Here is a 20,999-nt window from a genome sequence, read left to right as displayed (position 1 = left end):
AGCAGCCTGCCAACAGCAGAGGGGTCACCTTTCGGGGTTTTTCCCTGGGAGGGAGAAACCAGGGCTTCATCAGGTTCTCCAAGTATTCCAGCAGCAGTAGGGGCCTGTGGAGGGAGCCCCAGAGAGCCCCTGAAATGGTCTGATTCTGAGTCACGTGGAGCTGCCAGTGCATTTTCCGGGGCCAGCAGTCCCTGAGAGGTGTGTGCACCCCAGTTATTCTGGCTGTGTCCCTCCAGGTTCCTTCCAAGGCCTGGCCCCAAGTGCCTGCCTGGTCTTAGCTTGCGCACCAGACGTGAGCTTGGGGAGGGGAGACGGCCCCTCCCAGGCTCCATTCCCAACATCTGTGGGTCGAGCCGTCTCTCCCCACACCTCTCGGAAACCTGGGGCTCTGGGGGAGACGGCTGTGCCTGCACAGGTACCCAACCAGGAAGGCCCGGAACCACTCTTCTCCCTTCTTAAACATTTTTTTTTCTTTGTTATCAAAATAAAAGTCACACAACATAAAATGAACCCTTTGAGGGGCTTCCCTGGTGGCGCAGTGGTTGAGAGTCCGCCTGCCGATGCAGGGGACACGGGTTCGTGCCCCGGTCCGGGAGGATCCCACATGCCGCGGAGCGGCTGGGCCTGTGAACCATGGCCGCTGAGCCTGCGCGTCCGGAGCCTGTGCTCCGCGACGGGAGAGGCCACAACAGTGAGAGGCCCGCGTACCGCAAAAAAAAAAAAAAAAAAGAACCCTTTGAAATTGTACAATTCAGTACCATCTAGTACATTCACAGTGTCGTGGGACCATCACCTCTAGCCAGGTCCAGAACATTCGCATCACCCCAAAAGAGACCCAGCGCTCATTAGCAGTTGCTCCGCATCCCCCCACCCAGAGCCCCGGCAACCACTAACCTGCTTTCTGTGTCTGTGGATTTGCCTGTTCTTGATATTTCACAGAAATGGGATCACACACTATCTGTCCCTCTGCGTCTGGCTTCTTTCTCTCAGCGTGGTGTTTTTAGAGTTCGTCCACACGGCAGCACGTGTCAGAGCTTCATTCCTTTTTATGTCTGAATAATATTCCACCGCGTGGATGGACCACATTTTGTCCATTCATCTATTAACGCAAGTGTGTTGTCCCACCTTTTGGCGACTGTGACTAGTGCTGCTGTGGATGTGCATGTACAAGTATCTGAGTCCCTGTTTTCAAATCTCTCAGGTATGTACCTCCAAACAGAACTGCTGGATCATATGGTAACTCCATATTTCTCTTGTTGAGGAACTGTCAGACTGTTTCCCTCAGCTACTGCACCATTTTCCATTCCCACCAGCAGGGCACGAGGGTCCCAATTTCCCCACAACCTCATCAACACTTGTTAGTGTCTGTTGCTTTGACAGTAGCCATCCTGATGGGTGGGAGGTGGTATCTCATTTCAGTTCTGATTTTCATTTCCCTGATGACTACTGAGGTTGAGCATCTTCTCATGTGCTTATCGGTCACTGTGCATCTTCTTTGGAGAAAGGTCTATTCAATTCCTTTGCCTTTTAAAAAAATTGGGTTGTATGTCTTTTTCTTGTTAAGTTATAAGAGTTCTTTATATATTCTGGATCTTAATCCCTTATCAGCTATATGGTTTGCAAATATTTCATTTTCTTGACAGTCTTTTGATGCATCGAAGTTTTAAATGCTGATATGCTCCAATTAATCTATTTTTTTTTTGCTTGTGCTTTTAGTGTCACATCTAAAACTCCATCCCTAACCCAAGTCCAGGAAGATTTACACCTATGCTTCCTTCTAGGAATTTTATAGATTGAGCTCTTACATTTAGGCTTTTGGTACATTTTTAATTCACTGTTGTTGGAAATTCCCTGGTGGTCCAGTGGTTAGGACTCTGCTTTCATTGCCAAGGGCCCGGGTTCAATCCCTGGTCGGGGAACTAAGATCCTGCGAGCCGTGAGGTGCAGCCAAAAACAGTAATAATTCACTGCTGTTAACTTTGTTGCTGCCCCAGTCCCACCTCACCATGGGCCCCCACGCCAACTGACAGCTCCACAGTGAGGAGAGCCAGGCTGCCCCCCACGAAGCGTGCCCGGTACACTGGAGTTTCTCATTACACGTCTACCGAGCATGGGAAGGAATAATGAATGAACTCGGGAATGAATGAAAGCATCACAGGCATGTGGCCGAGCGTGGATTCCAGGCTGAGTCACCCCGGCCCCCGGCCCCCCTGGCCGACTGAGACACTCCCCAGCTGCCTCCTCACTCGTTCCCAAAGTGTAAATACAGAACCAGATACACAAACACCGAGTGCGCCTCGGAATGCCTTTAATCAGGCCCTGCTGCCGCTGCCAAATCCGCATCCCCGGCTGATTCGGAGGGTCCGCTCTGAGCATGTTTTGTTTCCCTCGCTGGTGGCCGTTGTTGAGCACAGACGGTCGGGCTGGGATGTAGGAAGGGTCCCTTGGGGTCTGAGTGCAGCACAGCTGGCTCCTGGGGGGCCTCTCTCCCCTGCCCGCCAGCCAGGCACCCACTCTGGGTGGGGCCTCGAAGCAGCCCTGAGATGGGGAGACATGGCTTCACCTCCGTTTTACAAGGGGGGAAACTGAAGCCCGGGGGGGAATGACTGGCTCGCCCTGAGGTCACCTGGGAAACGGGACGGGGCCTCGGTTACAATCCAGGCTCTTTTCCTGGCAAACCTCAATTTCCCGGTGGCCCACAAGGCCCTCCCCTGCCTCCTGCCTCTGGGCCCTTGCACCCACCTCACCCTTTTCTGGAACCTTCCATGGAGCTCCTTCTCATCCTTTGGGTTTCAGCTCAAACATGACAAGAAGCCTACCCTGATCCCTTACTTCCAAAATAACCCTCTGTATTAACTCGGGCCGCTGTAACAAAATACCACAGACTGGGTGGCTTAAGCAGCAGATGTGTACTTCTCAGAGTTTCGGAGGCTGGAGTCTGAGATCAGGGTGCCGGCACAGCCTCTGGTGAGAGCCCTGTTGTTGGCCTGCAGAACGCTGCCTTTTCCCAGTGTCCTCACGTGGCCTTTCCTTGGGGTGCGTTCAGTGAGAAGTCTCTCTCTCCCTCTTATAAGGACACCTGTCCTATCGGATCAGGAACCCTCCCTTATGACCTCAGTTCACCTCAATCACCTCCTGCACGCCCCATCTCCACATAGGGTCACACTGGAGGCTAGGGCTTCCCCACGGGAATCTGGGGAACACAGTTCGGTCCGCAGCACCCTCTCACGGATAAGCTGCCGGCCTGTGTCTGTCTGGTGGGCCAACAGGCCCTGACAGCTGGGGCCCTGCTTGCCTGGCCTCCATAGGTGCCTCAGGGACCAGCTCCCATCCTGAGGAAGCAACCATCGACAGTTCTATCTGTTGTTCTTGTGGTTTGTTCATATTTATTTAGTTAGTTAGTTATTTCTGTGGCTGCGTCGGGTCTTAGTCACAGCGCATAGGCTCTTTGTTGCGGTACGCGGGCTTCTCTCTAGTCGTCGTGCTCCAGAGCGCACGGGCTCAGTAGTTGCGGCTTGCAGGCTTAGTTGCCCTGCATGGCATGTGGGATCTTAGTTCCCTGACGAGGGATCGAACCCGCGTCCCCTGAATTGGAAGGTGGATTCTTAACCACTGGACCACCAGGGAAGTCCTGTGTTTTGTTTCGTTTTGCTGCACTGCACAGTAGGCAGGATCTCAGTTCCCTGACCAGGGATCGAACCCACACCCCCGGCAGTGGAAGCACGGAGTCCTAACCACTGGACCACCAGGGAATTCCTAACAGCTGTATCTGGAATTGGGAAGCCCAGAACCGCCCCACACCCTGAGTCCTCTGGGAACACCCACAGCTAGCCAGGCCCAGGCGAAGCCCAGGGACCCCAGGACTCTCCCAGCAGGAGCCCCCAGGGTGTAGGGTGGGGTGGCCTGCAAGGATAGGTCTTCTCTGGACCTGTCCCGGGAGTCAGTGAGGCGGAGGTGACAAGTGGTGCGTGCTGCTCCGGGGCTGCCGAAGACAGAGACGTGATGGGTGGACAATCACGGCTGGCGTTTCCAGAATCGGTGGCCCAAATGTAAAGTCATGTGCCTGTTCACCAGGGTCACGGGTGAGGGCCGGGTGGGGGCACGTGCAAGGCAGCACAGAGGAGCAGGAATAGCCCAGGATGAATCAGCTCAGCCACTATACGGGGGCTGCATGCCCACCTGGAACCTCAGGATATGACCTTGCTTGAAAATAGTTTTTGCAGCTGTGATTAGTTCAGGCTCTTGAGATGAGGTCATCCTGGATTTCGGGAGATCCCTAAATCCAACGACTAGTGCTCTCCGAAGAAGAGAACACAGAGACGGACAGGGAGAAGGCCGTGTGACGGTGAAGGCAGAGATCGGAGGATGCAGCTACAGCCAAGGGTTATGAGGAGCCACCAGAGCCGGGAGAGGGGCCTGGGACAGACTCCCACTGAGAGCCCCCAGATGGATCCAGCCCTGCACACACCTTGATCTGGGACTTCTCGTCTCCAGAACTATGAGGGAGTAGATTTCCGGGTTTTTTTTTTCTTTTTTTTTCTGTTTGTTTTTGGTTTTGTTTTGAATCTGTTTGTTTTTTTGTTTTGTTTTGTTTTTTTTGCGGTACGCGGGCCTCTCACTATTGTGGCCTCTCCCGTTGCAGAGCAACAGGATCCGGACGCACAGGCTCAGCAGCCATGGCTCACGGGCCCAGCCGCTCCGCGGCATGTGGGATCTTCCCGGACCGGGGCACGAACCTATGTTCCCTGCATCAGCAGGCAGACTCTCAACCACTGCGCCACCAGGGAAGCCCTGTTTGGTATTTTTTGATCCTTATGTTGTTATTAAATTCTTTTTTTTTCCAAAACAACTTTTTTATTGGAGTTGATTTACAATGTTGTGTTAGTTTCAGGTGTATAGCAAAGTGATTCAGTTATACAAATATATATATAGCTGTTCTTTTTCAGATTCTTTTCCATTGTAGGTTATTACAAGATACTGAATATAGTTCCCTGTGCTGTATAGTAGGTCCTTGTTGTTTATTTTATTTTATTTATTTTATTTTTTTGGCTGCGTTGGGTCTTCGTTGCTGCTCATGGGCTTTCTCTAGTTGCGGCGAGCGGGGGCTACTCTTCATCGAGGTCCGCTGGCTTCTCATTGCGGTGGCCTCTGCGGAGCATGGGCTCTAGGCGCACGGGCTTCAGTAGTTGCAGCACGCGGGCTTCAGTAGTTGCGGCGCGCGGGCTCAGTAGTTGTGGCTCACGGGCTCAGTAGTTGTGGCTCACGGGCTCTAGAGCGCAGGCTCAGTAGTTGTGGAGCACGGGCTTAGTTGCTCTGCGACATGTGGGATCTTCCTGGACCAGGGCTCAAACCTGTGTCCCCTGCACTGGCAGGTGGACTCTTAACCACTGCACCACCAGGGAAGTCCCTGTTTATCTATTTTATATATAGTAGTGTGTATCTGTTAATCCCAAACTCCTAATTTATCCCTCCCCCTCCCCCTCCCCTCAGGTAACCAGAAGTTTGTTTTCTATATCTGTGAGTCTATTTCTGCTTTGTAAATTCATTTGTATTATTTTTTTAGACTCCACATATAAGTGATGTCATATGGTATTTGTCTTTCTCTGACTTACTTCACTTAGTATGATAATCTCTAGGTCCATCCACATTGCTGCAAATGGCATTATTTCATTCTTTTCTATGGCTGAGTAGTATTCCATTGTATAAATATACCACATCTTCTTAATCCAATCATCTGTTAATGGGCACATGGGTTGCTTCCGTATCTTGGCTATTGTAAATAGTGCTGCTTTGAACACTGGGGTGCATGTATCTTTTCGAATTAGAGTTTTCATCTTTTCTGGATATATGCCCAGGAGAGACTTTTGTTGTTTTAAGCCTCCCAGCTTAAGGTACTTTGCTACAGGAGCCCTAGGAAACTAACTCTGGGGGCCCAGAGAGGAGGCAGGGCCACTCAGAGCCAAGCTTGGGGGAGGTGGGGACCCTGAGAATGGATGATCGGGGAAGGCCGATGATGGGGACCCTTAAGGTGATACTCCAGGGTGAAGAAGTAAGGGTCTAGGCAGAGGGAACATTAGGGGCAGAAGTGGAAGCCCAGGAAGAGAGGGAAGACAAGGTCAGGCCAGCTCTGATGGGCAGTTACTGCAGAGTGGGGGGGGGGGGGAAGCACAGGTGCCCAGTCCGTGACAGCACAGGGAGGCAGTGAACGCCCAGCTGGAGACCCAGGGGCTGGTGACACCATAGTGGACTCGCCAGGCGGGGCAGTCTTGGCACACTGGGAGCTGCAGAAGGGCCCCCCCAAGACACGCCCCTGGAAGGTCCTCAAGGCACCCTTCCCCAACACTATGCCAATCCCACCCCAAGGTTCTGGGGGCTGCACTAGGTGGGACAACAGGGACATGGGGTCTTACTGGGCACAGAGCTCCGCTGGAGCTGCACACCTCCCTCTGGCCTGCACCTGGGCACTGCATCCCAGCAGGCTGGGGTGGGATCAAGTGAGCAGGGGCCTCAGCAACGGGACTGCCCCCAACCCCTTCACCACATACTGACTGCAGGGCCACAGCCCGTCACCGTCAGGTTCAGAGGGTGGGAGTCGGCGGGGAGGGTGTGTGCAGCAGCCCAGGAGGGCCCAGTGGTTGCTCTCCTACCCCTGCCCTATACAAGCCCTGACAGGTCCTAGAGAGGTGTGAGGGGCCCCAAGTGGGAAGCAGGGGAGCCATGCTTTGCAAGCCCAAAGGCAGAGCCCAGTGCTGCCAGCAGGGCCAACTGGAGATGCTGCTCCCCTGTTCCACAGCCTGGCGTCCATGGGAGAGGAGGCCGACTGCCCCACAGGCACAGGATGGCCTGCACACGAGCGCCAGCCCCGACCCCATCTGTCTAGGCAGCAGGTCCCCACAGCCTGGCTGAGCCTCCCCCAAGGCAGGCGGCCGAGCCTAGCACACAGTGAGGCCCCTTCCAAATGGCCAAACGCACGTGGTTTCACCTGTGACCTCAGGAAGCTCTCCCGGCCTCCAGGCGGGCTACTCAGCCCGGGCCCAGCAGGAGGCTCTGGGGGGAGGCCCCGGGGCTGGGGGGCTCGAGGCCAGAGGGGCTTCCAAGAGTGAGGCCAACAGAATAATCAAGTGAACTTCGAAAGCAGGTCAGGCTTGAAGAAGCTACTTGGAGTTGCCCATTTCTACTATGACTGTGTTCTAACGTTACTTGATTTCTGGAGCTGATGAGATCTAGATCTCTGATATGTTTAAGTCCAAACCCCTTAGACGCTGCAGTTCTTTCCCAGTTTTGCTTACCCACAATTCATTCTGTGTAGCTAATTAAGCTGGAGAAGCCTGGGAATAATGTTTGGAACCAGGTTAATAAAGTTCCTTGCCTAGTAACAAAAAAAAAAGAAAGAAAGAAAAGAAAGAGTGGGGTGGCGGTTCAGGACAGTGCACACTCCCGACCCCTGGCAGCCTCGCCACGTGGAGAGGCACGGCGGGAAGGGTGCTTCTGTGGGTGCAGGAACCCTGACCCCAGGGCCATCTATGTCCACCCCCCACTCTGGGGCACTACACAAGTTTCCTGGGGCTGCCGTAACAAATGATCACAAACTGAGTGGCTTAAAAAACAGGAATTTATTCCCTCACCGTTCTGGAAACCAGAAGTCTGAAATCAAGGTGTGAGCAGGGTTGGACCCTTCGGGAGGCTCTGAGGGACAATCTGTCCCAGGCCTCTCTCCTGACTGCAGGTGGCTTTCGGCAGTCCATGGTGTTCCTGGGCTTGTAGATGTGTCACCCCGATCTCTGCCTCTGTCTTCACGTGGCCTTCTCCCTACGTGACTCTGTTCTGTCTTCTTGTAAGGACCCCAGGCACTGGATTCGGGGCGCACCCTATTCCAGGATGACCTCACGGTGACTTGATGAGATCTGCAAAGACCCTAGTTCCAAATAAGGTCCCATTTGCGGGTTCTGGTTAAACATGAACTTGGGGGAGGGGGGACACTCTTCAACCCACCAGAGTCACCTCATCCTGTGTCCCCTCGAGTCCCACACTAAGAACCATCCCATAATGGCAACATCTCAGAGCTCAAGCCCCAGCCCTGCTCCTGCAGCCCCTGGGCCTTCCGGGCCGTGCTCTCTCCTTCACTTCCTCCGCTGTCACCCAGGGGCTGAGGGGTGAAGCCAGGTCGGCACACAGACCCGCCCAGCACACGTCAGCTACAGAGGAAATGACCCAGACCCTGAGAGGCAGGTGGCCGGCAGCGTCTGCAGAGCCATTTGGCTGCATCCATTGGGAGCCTAAACGATGTTCCTGCCCTATGACCTGTAATCCCACTTCTGGGAAGCTCTCTTGAGGAAGATGGTCCAAAAGGCAGATTTATGCACAAGGATGTTCCTGCAGCGTCGCAGAGCTGCAGAGCGAGAAGCCCGAGCTGCATGGCAGGATCCTCCAGAGAAGAGCAGGGGACACACGCCTGCCCCCAGGGCCGGAGGTGGACGATGGGGAACCCACCTTCTGGTGCAATTTCTAGACCATCTCTGTGGTTGGCCCGTGCAGGCGCAGGCTGACCCGGGAGAAGGCTGGGCTATCCCCTTTCCAGGGACAACCCCAAGTGGGAACAGGAGCTGAAGTGTGCAGGCTGCAGGGTGGCCGGCAGCCCCAGAAATGCCCCATGGGACATGGGAGGAACTCCAGGTCAAAGGAAGGGCCACGGCAAATCGCATAACCAGGGTGACTGGGGCCACCTGGGCTTGAAGCGGGGACCCAACACTCCACGTTCGTCCTCCACAGGCCAGAGACTGACATGAACCCGAAAACAGGCCAACACAATGATCCTGACAGTGAGGGGTTCTGTGAGGGCGGGGGGCTCCCTGGAGGCCATGGGGAGAGATGCCCCAGCTGCATGGAGCAGGGGAAGGGAGGCTGCTTGAGGTGCAGAGGCCCCACAGAGGTCAGAGGTCAGAGAGGAGGCTCCCCCCCACTCGGTCCAAGGGGCTTGGGGAGTGGTGGGAGCGTGATCTCACATGCAGACAGTGAGTCACAGATGTCCACCCAGTATACCTGGGGGACACAGAGAGGCATCCCCAGCTCCGGGCAGGCCCACCAAAAGGGCATGGGAGGTAGGAGGGACAGAGCAGGCGTGCTGGGGTGACACAAGGCAGGGCTGGGTGGGCGACAGGGTCAGAAGGCCCTGACTGACAAGGGCAACGAAGATGGTGACAGCAAGACCTAAACGGCACCTTCCCACATCCCACCAGGTGCCGACCAGGCACCTGACGTGGGTCAGCTCAGGCACATGCAGTGGGTTCACTTAGGTCCCTAAAAACTTAAGTCCACATCCTCACCCCAGAAACCTGTGACTTTGACCTAATTTGGAAAGAGGGTCTTTACAGATGTAACTAAGGAAAGTATCTTGGGATGGAGAAATCTTCCTGCGTTATCCAGGTGGGCCCTAAATCCAATGACAAGTGTCCTTATAAGAGACAGAAGAGGAGACACACACAGGGAGAAGGCCACGTGGAGATGAGGCAGAGACTGAGGCAGAGACTGAGGCAGAGACTGATGCAGTCACACACTAAGGAACGGGGGAGCCCCCAGAAGCCGGAAGAAGCAAGGAAGACTCTGCCCCCAGAGTTTCAGAGGGAGCCATGGCCCTGCTGACACCTTGATTTCAGACTTCTGGCCTCCAAAGCTGTGAGAGAATAAACTCCTGCTGTTTGAAGCCCCCCAGTCAGCAGTACTTGTTACAGCAGCCCCAAGACACTCATACCCACAGATCGCCCAAGCCAGGACAGATGCAGTCATCTCCCCTTCCCAGGGGAAGCTGAGGCTGGTGGGTGGGCCCTGAACCCCTCCCCCACGCACAGATGGTGCCCTATTACCTCTCTCTTTTAACTTGAAAACGAAGTTGAACTCCAGCAAGCACAAAGAACTACATACCACACATCCACTCCCTCAGTCTAAGACCTAATAACTGTCACCACTCCGTCATCTTGGCCTCTCACTTTGCAAAGTGGACAACGGAGCCCTGAGGAGGCCACCAGGGCACCCACATTACCGCCATGCTTCCCACCGGGCGACACTGGACGCCATCGCCCTTGACGCACTGACTCACGATCTGCCTTCTGGGGGCTCTGAGAGCACCAGGGCCTCTGAGGGGACAGAGGCTACTTGGGGACCGTCTAGTTCCATCAGGGCCCCACAGCCCTCTCACTAACAGGCCCCTCTGAGCATCCAGGTTACGCGGCCCTCTTAGGCACCCCCGCCCCCAAACAAAGGGCCCAGAGGCAAAAGATACCCAACAGATAAGCACATGCCCGGGCCTTCCAGAGTTCCCCACAAGGTCCTCCGTCCAGCAGGTACCAAGCCCACTACTGGAAACACCAAACCCACCACAGGCATGAACTTCTGACACTTTAAACCTCACGGTGGTGCCACCACACGTCCCCAGAGGTCGGACAGTCCCACAGCTAGAACCGGCGGACAGAGACAGAAGTGGGGAGACTGAAGGTCATATGTAAACACACTTACAAACCGTGGATGGACTGTTCACAACTGCCAAAAGGCGGAAACAACTAAACGGACGAAGGGATAGAAAAGATGTGGTCCGGCTATACCATGGAATATTACTCAGCCATAAACAGGAAAGAAGCACTGACACAGGATACGACGTGGAGGAACCTCGAAAACATCGGGCCGAGTGAAAGAAGCCAGACACAAAAGGCCACACAGTGTAGGATTCCACTTCTATGAAATGTCCAGAACAGGTAAATCCACAGAGACAGCAGATTAGGAGTCACCAGGGGCTGCAGGGGGCGTGTAGGGAGTGACTGCTAATGGGGACGGGGTTTCCCTTGGGGATGATAAAATGTTCCGGAGCTGGACAGACGTGACAGTTGTCCAACACTGTGAATGCACTAAATGTCACTGAATTATTCACTTAAACATGGTGGATTCTATGTTATGTGAGTTTCACCTCAATCTAAAAATTGGTGGCGGCTGGTAATCCTTGGTGTTCCTTGCCTTATGGCTCCATCACGCCAATCTCTGCTTCTACCCTCACACGGCCTTCTTAGAAGGACACCAATCACTGGATTCAGGGCCCACCCAACTCCAGGACAATCTCATCTCAAGATCTTTGACTTAGTCACACCTCCAAAGACCCTTTTTCCAAAGGTCACAGTCACATGTTCCAGGGGTTAGGACTTGGACATACATGTTTGGGGGACACCATTCAACCTACTCCACCAGGTTTGCTGTAAGGCTGACAGCCTGTGTCTGTGCCCACCCTCCTACTCCCCAAACCCGTGGACTGCGGCTCTCCAGCCAAGGGACCATAGGCAAATCTGTAACCTCTTGGCCTCAATTTTCTCATCTGCAGCATGGGGCTGGGAGCGCCTCCCCGGCCGGATGGAGAAGGGGTCGGAATGATTCTCACGGGGAAGCACTGCGGGGTGCCTGGGATGCAGCGAGCCTAGGCAGGGACACCAGGGGCCCGCAGTGCACGTCCACAAACCCCCGGCTCTGTGCCCAGTGAAGACCCCACTCATACCAGGCTGCGCCCCCATGTGCTTGAATGAAGGCAGGGCAAATCACTGCACCTCTCGGGGAGCTGGGGCCTCACTGAGGGCCAGTGGACCTGCTTGGTGGAGGGTCTGTTGTGGGTTGAATTGTGTCCCCCGAAAATATACATCCATGTCCTAACCTCCGGTACCTGGGAATCTGACCTTATTTGGAGACGGTGTCTTTGCAGATCTCATTAGTTAAAGCGAGGTCGTACCGTAGTAGGGTGGGCCCCAGTCCAATGACTGGTGTCTTTAGAAGATGAGAAGCGACACAGACACACAAGGGAGAAGGCCACGTGGAGACAGAGGCAGAGACTGGGATGATGCGGCCACAATACAAGGAACATCTGGAGGTACCAGAAACTGGAAGAGGCCAGGAGGGATCCTCCCCTAGAGCCTTCGGAAGGAGCACAGCCCTGCCACACCTTGCTTGGGACTTCTGGCCTCCAGAACCGTGAGAGGAGATGTATTTCTGCTGTTAAGTCACCCAGTTCATGGTCATTTGTTACAGCAGCCACAGGACACCAACACGGGCCTGAGGACTTACAAGTGCGTGCGTGCTGTACACGGGGAGAGGCGGGGGACTCTGAAACTCATCGTTTCTCCACCTTTACTCCGAATACACACCGCTTCTGGAACGTGTGAGCACGTGTCTCTGTTTACAGCTGAAAGAATGGACCCTCTGCAGTTTAATTTTAAATCTCATCACCAACTGGAGAACACAAACCACCAGCTGGGATGCCGGCCCCTGGAAACCGGGGCTGCCTCCCAGCAAGCGGCCCCTCGGCCCAGGCACGGAGAGGGAGCCGGACTCAGACGGGCCGTGATGGGTCCTGCGCCTCCCTCTGCCCGGCCCGCCTTGAAAACATCAGACTGAGTTTCTGACAGGTGCCAGATGCAGCAGGGAGCACAGCCTTCCGCACGCCGTAGGGGTCAGCACCTGCCGGCCTCCGGGATCCCCGGCGCCGCGGGGCAGTCTGCCAGCAGCTGCTTCGGGCCGATGCCAAACGAGTGACTTTTAAAAATGGCCTCCACACAGAACTCAGGTTCTGGGTTGAAACCGCCTCTCGCGAGTGGCTCCTTCAATGCTGCCTCCCCCTAGGATGGAAGGGGCCACGGGAAGATAAGACAAAAGCGAGATGCCCTCATTACCACGGGCCCAAAATAGCTTTTATGTTCCATTTTTCAGACATAGCACAACTCTGGAGTTACATATTAACACTGCACGCTGTTCTGTGGTCTGGGAGGCAGGATCCCGGGCCTGCCCAGGCCTACCCTGTGCCCCTCAGGCACTCTCACAGCCCTGCCTGAGCCCCTAAGACTGCCAGCCCCCAGCGGGGCCCTGGGTGGCACCTGCTCCGGGCATGGGGATGGGCAGGGTCAGCCCTAGGGCTGCCTCACTGCCCTCAGACCACAGTCGGCCTGGCAGGGCGGGCCCCACTCGGAACTGTCGTGTCCAGTGGACATGTCCCAGGAACCGTCACCAGCCCGGGGCCACGCCCCCCCCCCCAAGGAAAAGAAAGCAAAGACAAGGGCTGAGAAAGGTGAATGCCAAGGGCTTGTGGGGATGAGCAGCTGGGCAGGGTGACATGGCAAGGAGACCACGCGAAGGTGAGGCCAGAGAGGGGGCCGGGCCGGGCTGGAGAAGGCCTGAGTGCAGGGCCGAAGAGGTGGGGGCAGGCAGGGGAGCATCCCACGGCTTCCCCTTTCCCTCTTCCCTTTGTTGTTTCTGTGAGGAAGTCCCAGCGGCTCCCCCTCCAGGGCCCCTGTGTGCCCCGTCCACATTCCCAGCCTGGGTCACCTTGCACCAGGATGCCCGCACAACCTCCTCCCCGATCCCCCTGCCCGAAGCCGTCTCCGCACACCGCTGCCAGGAAAGCCTTTCTTTCCTTCTTGAATTAAGTTCAAATTGTGTCACGCTCCTGTTTTAAACACACCAGTAGGTTGCTATCCTATTTAAAATCAAAGCCAACCCCACTCTGGCAGCTCCTGAACAAGTTAAAAAGAGTTACCTCGGGATGTAGCGGTTCCACTCCTTGGTACGTGCCCCAGTGAAATGAAGACCTACGTCCACGCTGTTCACAGCAGCCAAAAAGGTGGAGACAACCCAAGTGGCCATTGATGGGAAAATGGATATACAAAACGTGGTCCCTTCACACAATGGAACATCGCTCAGCCATAAAGGAACAAAGCGCTGACACACGCTGCAATGCGGGTGAGCCTCGAAAACATGCCGGGTGAAAGCGGCCAGACACCAAGGGCCACGTGCTGTGTGACTCCATTTAAGGGAAACGCCCAGAACAAGTAAATCCACAGAGACAGCAGATCAGTGGTTGCCGGGGCTGGGGGAGGGGGTGGGGCGTGACTGCTCACGGGCCTGGGGTTTCCTCTTGGCGGGGGGGTGGGGGGGGGGGGGTGGGGGGGGTGGGAATATTTTGGAACTAGATAGTGGTGGTGGTCACACGACATTGTAAATATACTAAATGCCATTCAACTGTTCTCTTTACATGGTTACTTTTATTACATGAAATTCACCTCAATAATCAATCAATCAGTGAAAATCGAGCCCAACCCTGGGGGGCTGGCTGTGCCTGCCATCTTCTCCCTTGCCCCCCTGCCCCGTCACTCGGCCTCGAGGTGGCCGAGTCCCTCTCCCCCCAGAACCTCTGTCTGTGCGTCCCCTCCTCCTGCCCACGCTCCCCCCAGTTCTGGGAACAGCTGCATCCCGACCTGGGGGTCCCATGCCGAGCCCCCTCCTCCGAGAAGCCCTGATCTGCTCCCTGCCCGGCACTCGGGCCTGCCTACTCCCCTGGGCCCGGGAGGATGGGAGCAGCGTCTGCAGGCCTCCGAGCCCCCTGGGGTCAAGTGGGGCTGCCGATGAAGAGGGGAGGACTGGCCACTGGGCTGTACCAGCCCGCAGTGAATCCACCCCAGCATGCAGTGTGGGGTTGCAACCTCGATCCTCTTCACGGGCCGCCGAGAAGACGGAGCCGGGCTCCAGGGCACGCTTGACCCCGAGGGCCACCGCCCAGAGACCGATAAGGGGGAGGAGCCCCCCCCCCCGTGGCTCCTGACTGAAGCCCACTGGGACCCTGACACCCCAGTCTAGCAGCCTCTTCTCAGCCCCCGTCTCACTCTTGTCAGGATTCCCTCGAAGCTCTCCAAATTCTGACTTCCAACCCAGCGCCCGCCATCCTCACAGAGAGGCTGCACAGACACCACAGGCGAGACACGCACACACCTCGCTCACATGTGCGTGCAGAGGCAGGCAGGCATGCACGTCTGGGCACACACTCACACGAATGTGTTCACACACACTCAGTACTGAATGCACACACACGCGTGTGCGCGCACACTCACCCACACACTCGTGTGTGCACACGTACGTGTGCTCACTCACTGGTGCACACGCTCACACCCCTCCCACCCGGAAGTGCCTCTCTCAGAGACACCCCCAGAAGCTGAAGAGGCAAAGAAGGATCCTCCTCTAGAGCCCAAAGAAGGAACCAACCCTGGCAGCATCTTGAGTTTGGACTTCTGGCCTCCAGAACTACGAAACAATAAATTCTTGTTGTTTTAAGCCACTAGGTTTGTGGTCATTTGTTGTGGCAGCCCCAGGAAACTAATAAACACAGTGCTTGAACTGTCCCTGAAGACTCTCAGGGGACCCTCCCCCAAATCGCCCTCCAGCTGGGTGCAGGGGCACCAGAGCCCAGGGGTAGCAGGAAGGGCCCTGGAAAGGTGCTGAGGGAAGCACAGAGGTGCAGGCAACAGGACGCAGCCAGAGCGGGGAGGTCCCCGGGGTCATCTCCGCCGCTCCGGATGTGGGAATAGCATCCCAGTCCCTAACCCACCATCCCGAAATACAAAAGCTCTGCAGAGGCCCTTCTGGTGAGCGTGGTGCAGGCCGACCAGCAGTAACATGACCAGTGGATGGGAGGCTATTGCCGTTTGCTCACAGAGCATCAGTTTTTCTGCAAACATGTGCCAGGTCCATACTGTGAGGCTGCCCAGACCCCATCGTGTCTGTACACGCACAATGCCATCTTCCTAGAAATAGAGCCAATATGATTCCCAGTGATTTCTGGAGCGCCCTTGACCCCCTGCTGCTCAGTCTTCCTGGGTGTGTGTCACTTGCCTGGTGTCACACTGGAGGCCAGTGGGGGGACTGCATGGGCCCCAGTGAGCACTGCCACTCTGCTGCCTCTGGGTGGGCCTGGGAGTGAGGGAAGGAGTCCAGCACAGGCTGCCCACAGGAGGCACGTGGCTGCTATTTTCAGGGTGGGTTTCCACACTCGCAGGCCAAGCCGCCAGGACAGGGAGTGGACTGTGTGGGTACAGGGCACAGCAAGGTGGGGGACTTGCTGGCAGCCACTGCACAGGCATCCAGGGGCACCTCCTTGGGCATGCAGTTAGATGTGCACAAAGGGGTTCCCTGCTCTGGCCTACACCCCGGGGCTCTGTGCCTGGGCGTGTTATGCAACATCCCTGTGCCTTCACATCTTCGCATATAAATGGAACGTTCCAGATGGACCAGGGCAGGAATCCCAGCCTGCATCGAGCCCCCAGACATTGAGCTAGAAGCAACCAGCGGTGAGCCTCACGGTTACAGGACTGTGTGCAAACAACTCAAACCTCCACAATATAAAATAAGACAATCCCAATAAAATTGGGAGTGAGTGGGGAGGGGAGGTGAAGGACCAGTAAATGGGCACAAAGCCCCAGCTCCCAAGCTGGGATGCAACACAGAACATGGAAAGGGTGGTTTGCAAAACCAGCTGGCTCTTGGAAGATGGTCTGGTGGGTCCTCGAAAAGTGAAACACAGAATTACCACATGACCCAGCAATTCCACTCCTAGGTTACAGACCCAAAGAACAGAGCTCAGGTGTTCAAACAGAAACCTGTACAACCATGTCCATGGCAGCACAAGTCACAATCACCAAAAGGTGGAAACAACACCCACGTCCACTGACTAATGAATGGATAAACAAACTCGATCCATCCATACAATGGAATATTACTCAGCCATAAAAGGGATGAAGCACTGGTACATGCTACACCATGGATGAACCTCGAAAACGTCATGCTATGGTACTGGCAGAAAAACAGCTACAAAGTTCAACGGAACAGAATTGAGAGCCCAGAATTAAACCCTCGCATATATGAATAATTAATTTACGACAAAGGAGTAAAGAACATACATCAGAGAAAGGACAGTCTCTTCCATAAATGGTGCTGGGAAAACTGGACAGCCACGTGCAAAAAATGAAACTAGACCACCAACTCACACCATACACAAAAATCAACTCAAAAAGGATTAAAGACTTAACTGTAAGACCTGAAACCATAAAATTACTGGAAGAAAATACAGGCAGTACACTCTGTGACATCAGTCTTAGCAATATTTTTCTAGTATGTCTCTAGATAGGCAAGGAAAACAGAAGCAAAAATAAACAAAAGGGACTACAGGAAACTAAAAAGCTTCTGCACAGCAAAGGAAACCAGCCACAAAATGAAAAGATGACCCGCCGATGGGAGAAGATATTTGCAAAACATATATCTGATAAGGGGTTAATATCCAAAATATATAAAGAACTCATATAGCTCAACAACAACAAAAAAAAACAATTTAAAAATGGGTAGGGGAGCAGAATAGACATTTCTCCAAAGAAGACACACAGATGACCAACAGGCCATGAAAAGATGTTCAGCATCACTAATTATTAGGGAAATGCAAAACCACAATGAGATATCAACTCACGCCTGTTAGAATGGTTATTATCAAAAAGGCAAGAAATAACAAGTGTTGGTGAGGACGTGGGCAAAAGGGAACCCTCGTGCACTGTTGGTGGGAATGTTAAGTTGGTGCAGCCACTATGGAAAACAGTATGGAGGGTCCTAAAAAAATTAAGAATAGAGGGCTTCCCTGGTGGCGCAGTGGTTAAGAATCCACCTGCCAACGCAGAGGACACGGGTTCGAGCCCTGGTCCGGGAAGATCGCACATGCTGCGGAGCAGCTAAGCCCGTGCACCACAACTACCGAGCCTGCGCTCTAGAGTCCACGAGCCACAACTACTGAGCCCACATGCTGCATCTACTGAAGCCTGCGTGCCTAGAGCCCGTGCTCCACAACAAGAGAAGCCACCACAATGAGAAGCCCGCGCACCGCAACAAAGAGTAGCCCCAGCTTGCCGCAGCTAGAGAAAGCCCACATGCAGCAACGAAGACCCAACGCAGCTAAAAGTAATAAATAAATTAAAATAAATAAATTAAAAAAAAAAAAAAGAATCCGCCTGCCAATGCTGGGGACATGGGTTCGAGCCCTGGTCTGGGAAAATCCCACATGCCGCAGAGTAACTAAGCCCGTGTGCCACAACTACTGAGCCCACGTGCCACAACCACTGAAGCCCACGCTCCTACAGCCCATGCCCCGCAACAAGAGAAGCCACCGCAATGAGAAGCCCATGCACCACAGCGAAGAGTAGCCCCACTTGCTGCAACTAAAGAAAGCCCACGTGCAGCAACGAAGACCCAATGAAGCCAAAAAATAATTAATTAATTTTTTAAAAAAAGCTTGGTTTGGTTTAAAATAAATTAAATTTTTTAAGAAGTCCCCTCTTAAAAAAAAAAAGAAAAAGAGGTAGTGCTTGTATACAACAGAATACTACTCAGCCATAAAAAAGAATGACATTTTGTCATTTGCAACAACATGGATGGAACGTGAGGATATTAGGCTAAGGGAAATAAGTCAGATGGAGAAAGACAAATACCCTATGATTTCACTTGTATGTGAAATAGTAAATAAATAAGTAAATAACCAAACAAAACAAAAACAAACATGTAGATAGAGAACAGAGTAGCGGTTACCAGAGGGGAAGGAGTCGGGGGCGGAGAGGGTGGAATGGGTAAAGGGGATCAACTGTCAGATGGTAATTAAATTTTTGACAGTGAGCACACTGTAGGGAAGGCAGAAGTAGCAACATAATGTTGTACACATTCAACTTATATAGTGTTATAAACCAATGTTACCTCAATAAAAAATAAATTAAAAAAGAAAACATGACAGAAGCCAGACACAAAAGGCCACATAATGTGAGATCCCATTTATATGAAATGTCCAGAAGAGGCAAATGCATAGAGACAGAAGGTGGCTGCCGGGGCATGAGGGGAAGGAGGGAGTTGGGGAGTGACTGCTCATGGGGACGGGTCTCCTCTGGGGGTGATGGAAACGTTCTGGAGCTAGACAGAGGGGACGGTTGCACAACACTGTGAATGTGCTAAATGCCACTGAACTGTGCACTTTGAAACGGTAAATTTTATGTTATGTGACTTTTACCACAATAAAACAACACGTAAGAGAAAGGAAAAGCATTCCCAAGATTCTGGCCAAGCGCAAAGTGCAAGTCAGCATGGAGGTGAGCGGTGGGTGAGATCCGGAGCGACCTGTCCCGAGCCCCCGCTCGCAAGACAACGGTGTGGGTGGGGGACGGTCGCCAAGGACCACGTCCCTGCCCTCAGAGCAGTGTCATCTAACTGGGAAGCCACCACGGCCCCACATGTGTACGCAGAAGAGGAACACAGACTGCCACGTGGCTTCCTGGCCGTGGCACATCCCCTCTTGAGGCAGCCCAGGGTCAACCTGCCAGGCACCCACCCCAGGAGGGGCACAGCCGCCCACGCACTGCCAACCCACAGCGCCTTGGGGTCCATCGGTCCACGTCAGAGCCTGTGATCTGGCAGGCAGGAGCACCGAGGCCGCAGCTGTGGCCTTCTTGAGGTCTAAGAAGCATTTTGAAAAATGCAAACTAGTGGCCAACTTCTAAATTTTTTTGAAATTAACTTAAACATCAGAATTGCTGGCTCCTCCTGTAACACTAAAAGTGCCAACAACTTGGGGCCTGGATTCCTGGCTCGTGATTTATTATCAGCCAGCGCGGGGCCACATTCCCCGCGGCGAGACAAGAGGGCTGCACAGGTCCCCTCACGCCCCATGTGCGAGTCTGGGTTCCAAGAGGGCCGGCAGGCCTGAGGTCGCCCAGCTGGCTGCAGACCCAGGGCTGCCAAGCCCAGCTTGTCCCCGCTGCCCCTCCCTCCAGCTCAGCAGCTGTGTGGACCGACCCAAGGCCTGGAGGGAGGAAGCCCCCACCCCACCCCCAGAAGCAGGCCAAGTGCGGGACAAGAAGGTATGGAGCTAGGATGTTGCATGTGGGCCAAGCGAGGCCCAGAATGCAGGTCTCACCCTGAGCCAAACCCAAAGAAATCCACTGCTGCCTGTCCAGCATTTAACCAAGAGCAGCCCCACCCAGAGTGGACACCAAGAGGTCTGCAAAGCCCTGGGGAGGGGACATGAGCAAAGGCAAGGGGTCCGCAGTCAGGCCCAGCCCCAGGCTGGCTCAAGAGCCAGGGGTTCCTTGGGGAGAGCGCACACTACACTGCCACCCAGAACCCCCACCTGAGGGAACCGCTCAGCACAGCCCAGGAGCCCTGCCACCCTCACTGGCTCCTGTCTTCACCCTCCAGCCGTCCCAGAAAACCCTATATGTCTGGCCCAGCCGGCGGGGCTAGTGCCCTCCAGGGAGGGTCCACTAGGCATCGCCTGGGGCCAGCAGGACAGGAGGCCCGAGCAGGCAGTTGGAGACACGGGGAGCCAGTCACCTGAGGTTGCTGGAAAGGAGGCTGGCAGGGAAGCCAGCAGGGCCAGCAGGGGACGAGCTCTGTGGCTCATGTGCTTACCCACCAGCATAAAGAGGTCCTGGGGCGCTCCAGGTTCCGGGCTGGGTGGAGGCTGAGGATTTCTGAGTGAGAGGGGCTGTGCAGAAAACAAGCAGGAAAGGGGGTCGGGGGTGGGGGAGCAGGTGGCAAAGGAGGTGACACTAGAGCTGGGAAGAACACTCCAGGCAGGCGGCCCAGTGAGTGCAAAGGCCCTGGGGTCAGAGTGAGCATGACAGGCGGAGGGGGACATGGGGGCAGGCCAGGCCACCCATGAGTGAGCAAGGAGCTAGGGGTAGGAGGGCGCAGAGCCTCACGGGACCTCACTCTGAGTGTGATGAGAAGCTACGAGAAGAATTAAAGCCAGTGACCTAGGCTGCCTTCCCTCGCACAGAGTTCCCATGCTCGGAGGAGGTGGACAGAGGAACCAGTGTCGCGCTGGCGATGGGGGAGCAGACAGCCCATCCACGGCAGGCAGGGCACAGGGCAGGTGGAGATTAGGCCCCTGAACTCAGCCACCTTCCAGGATGGGGCCCAATACGACACCTGGACAGATGAGGGGCTGCGCAGGCACAAGGAAAAGCACCCAGGGCAGACGGGACCTGGAGACTCACCTGTCCCGGGGACCAAGCGCTCCCAGGCAGCACCCCTGGGTGCACTTCCAGCTTTCCAGCAGGTCCCAGGAGGGTGCTGACAAGCACACCGGCTCACCCCAATTATCATCCATGACCCCTGGCTGGTCCCCA

General features: G+C 54.8%; 1 protein-coding gene across 6 annotated transcripts in view; it reads right to left on the bottom strand.

Moving 5' to 3' along the window:
* Window positions 1-20,999, bottom strand: part of CRTC1 (CREB regulated transcription coactivator 1) — a 78,778-nt gene that overhangs the window by 39,589 nt on the left and 18,190 nt on the right. The window lies entirely within an intron of this gene.

The sequence above is a fragment of the Globicephala melas genome, chromosome 3, assembly GCF_963455315.2.
Source record: "Globicephala melas chromosome 3, mGloMel1.2, whole genome shotgun sequence".
In the NCBI taxonomy this organism is placed as follows: Eukaryota; Metazoa; Chordata; class Mammalia; order Artiodactyla; family Delphinidae; genus Globicephala; species Globicephala melas.
This window is presented reverse-complemented; position numbering and strand designations above follow the sequence as displayed.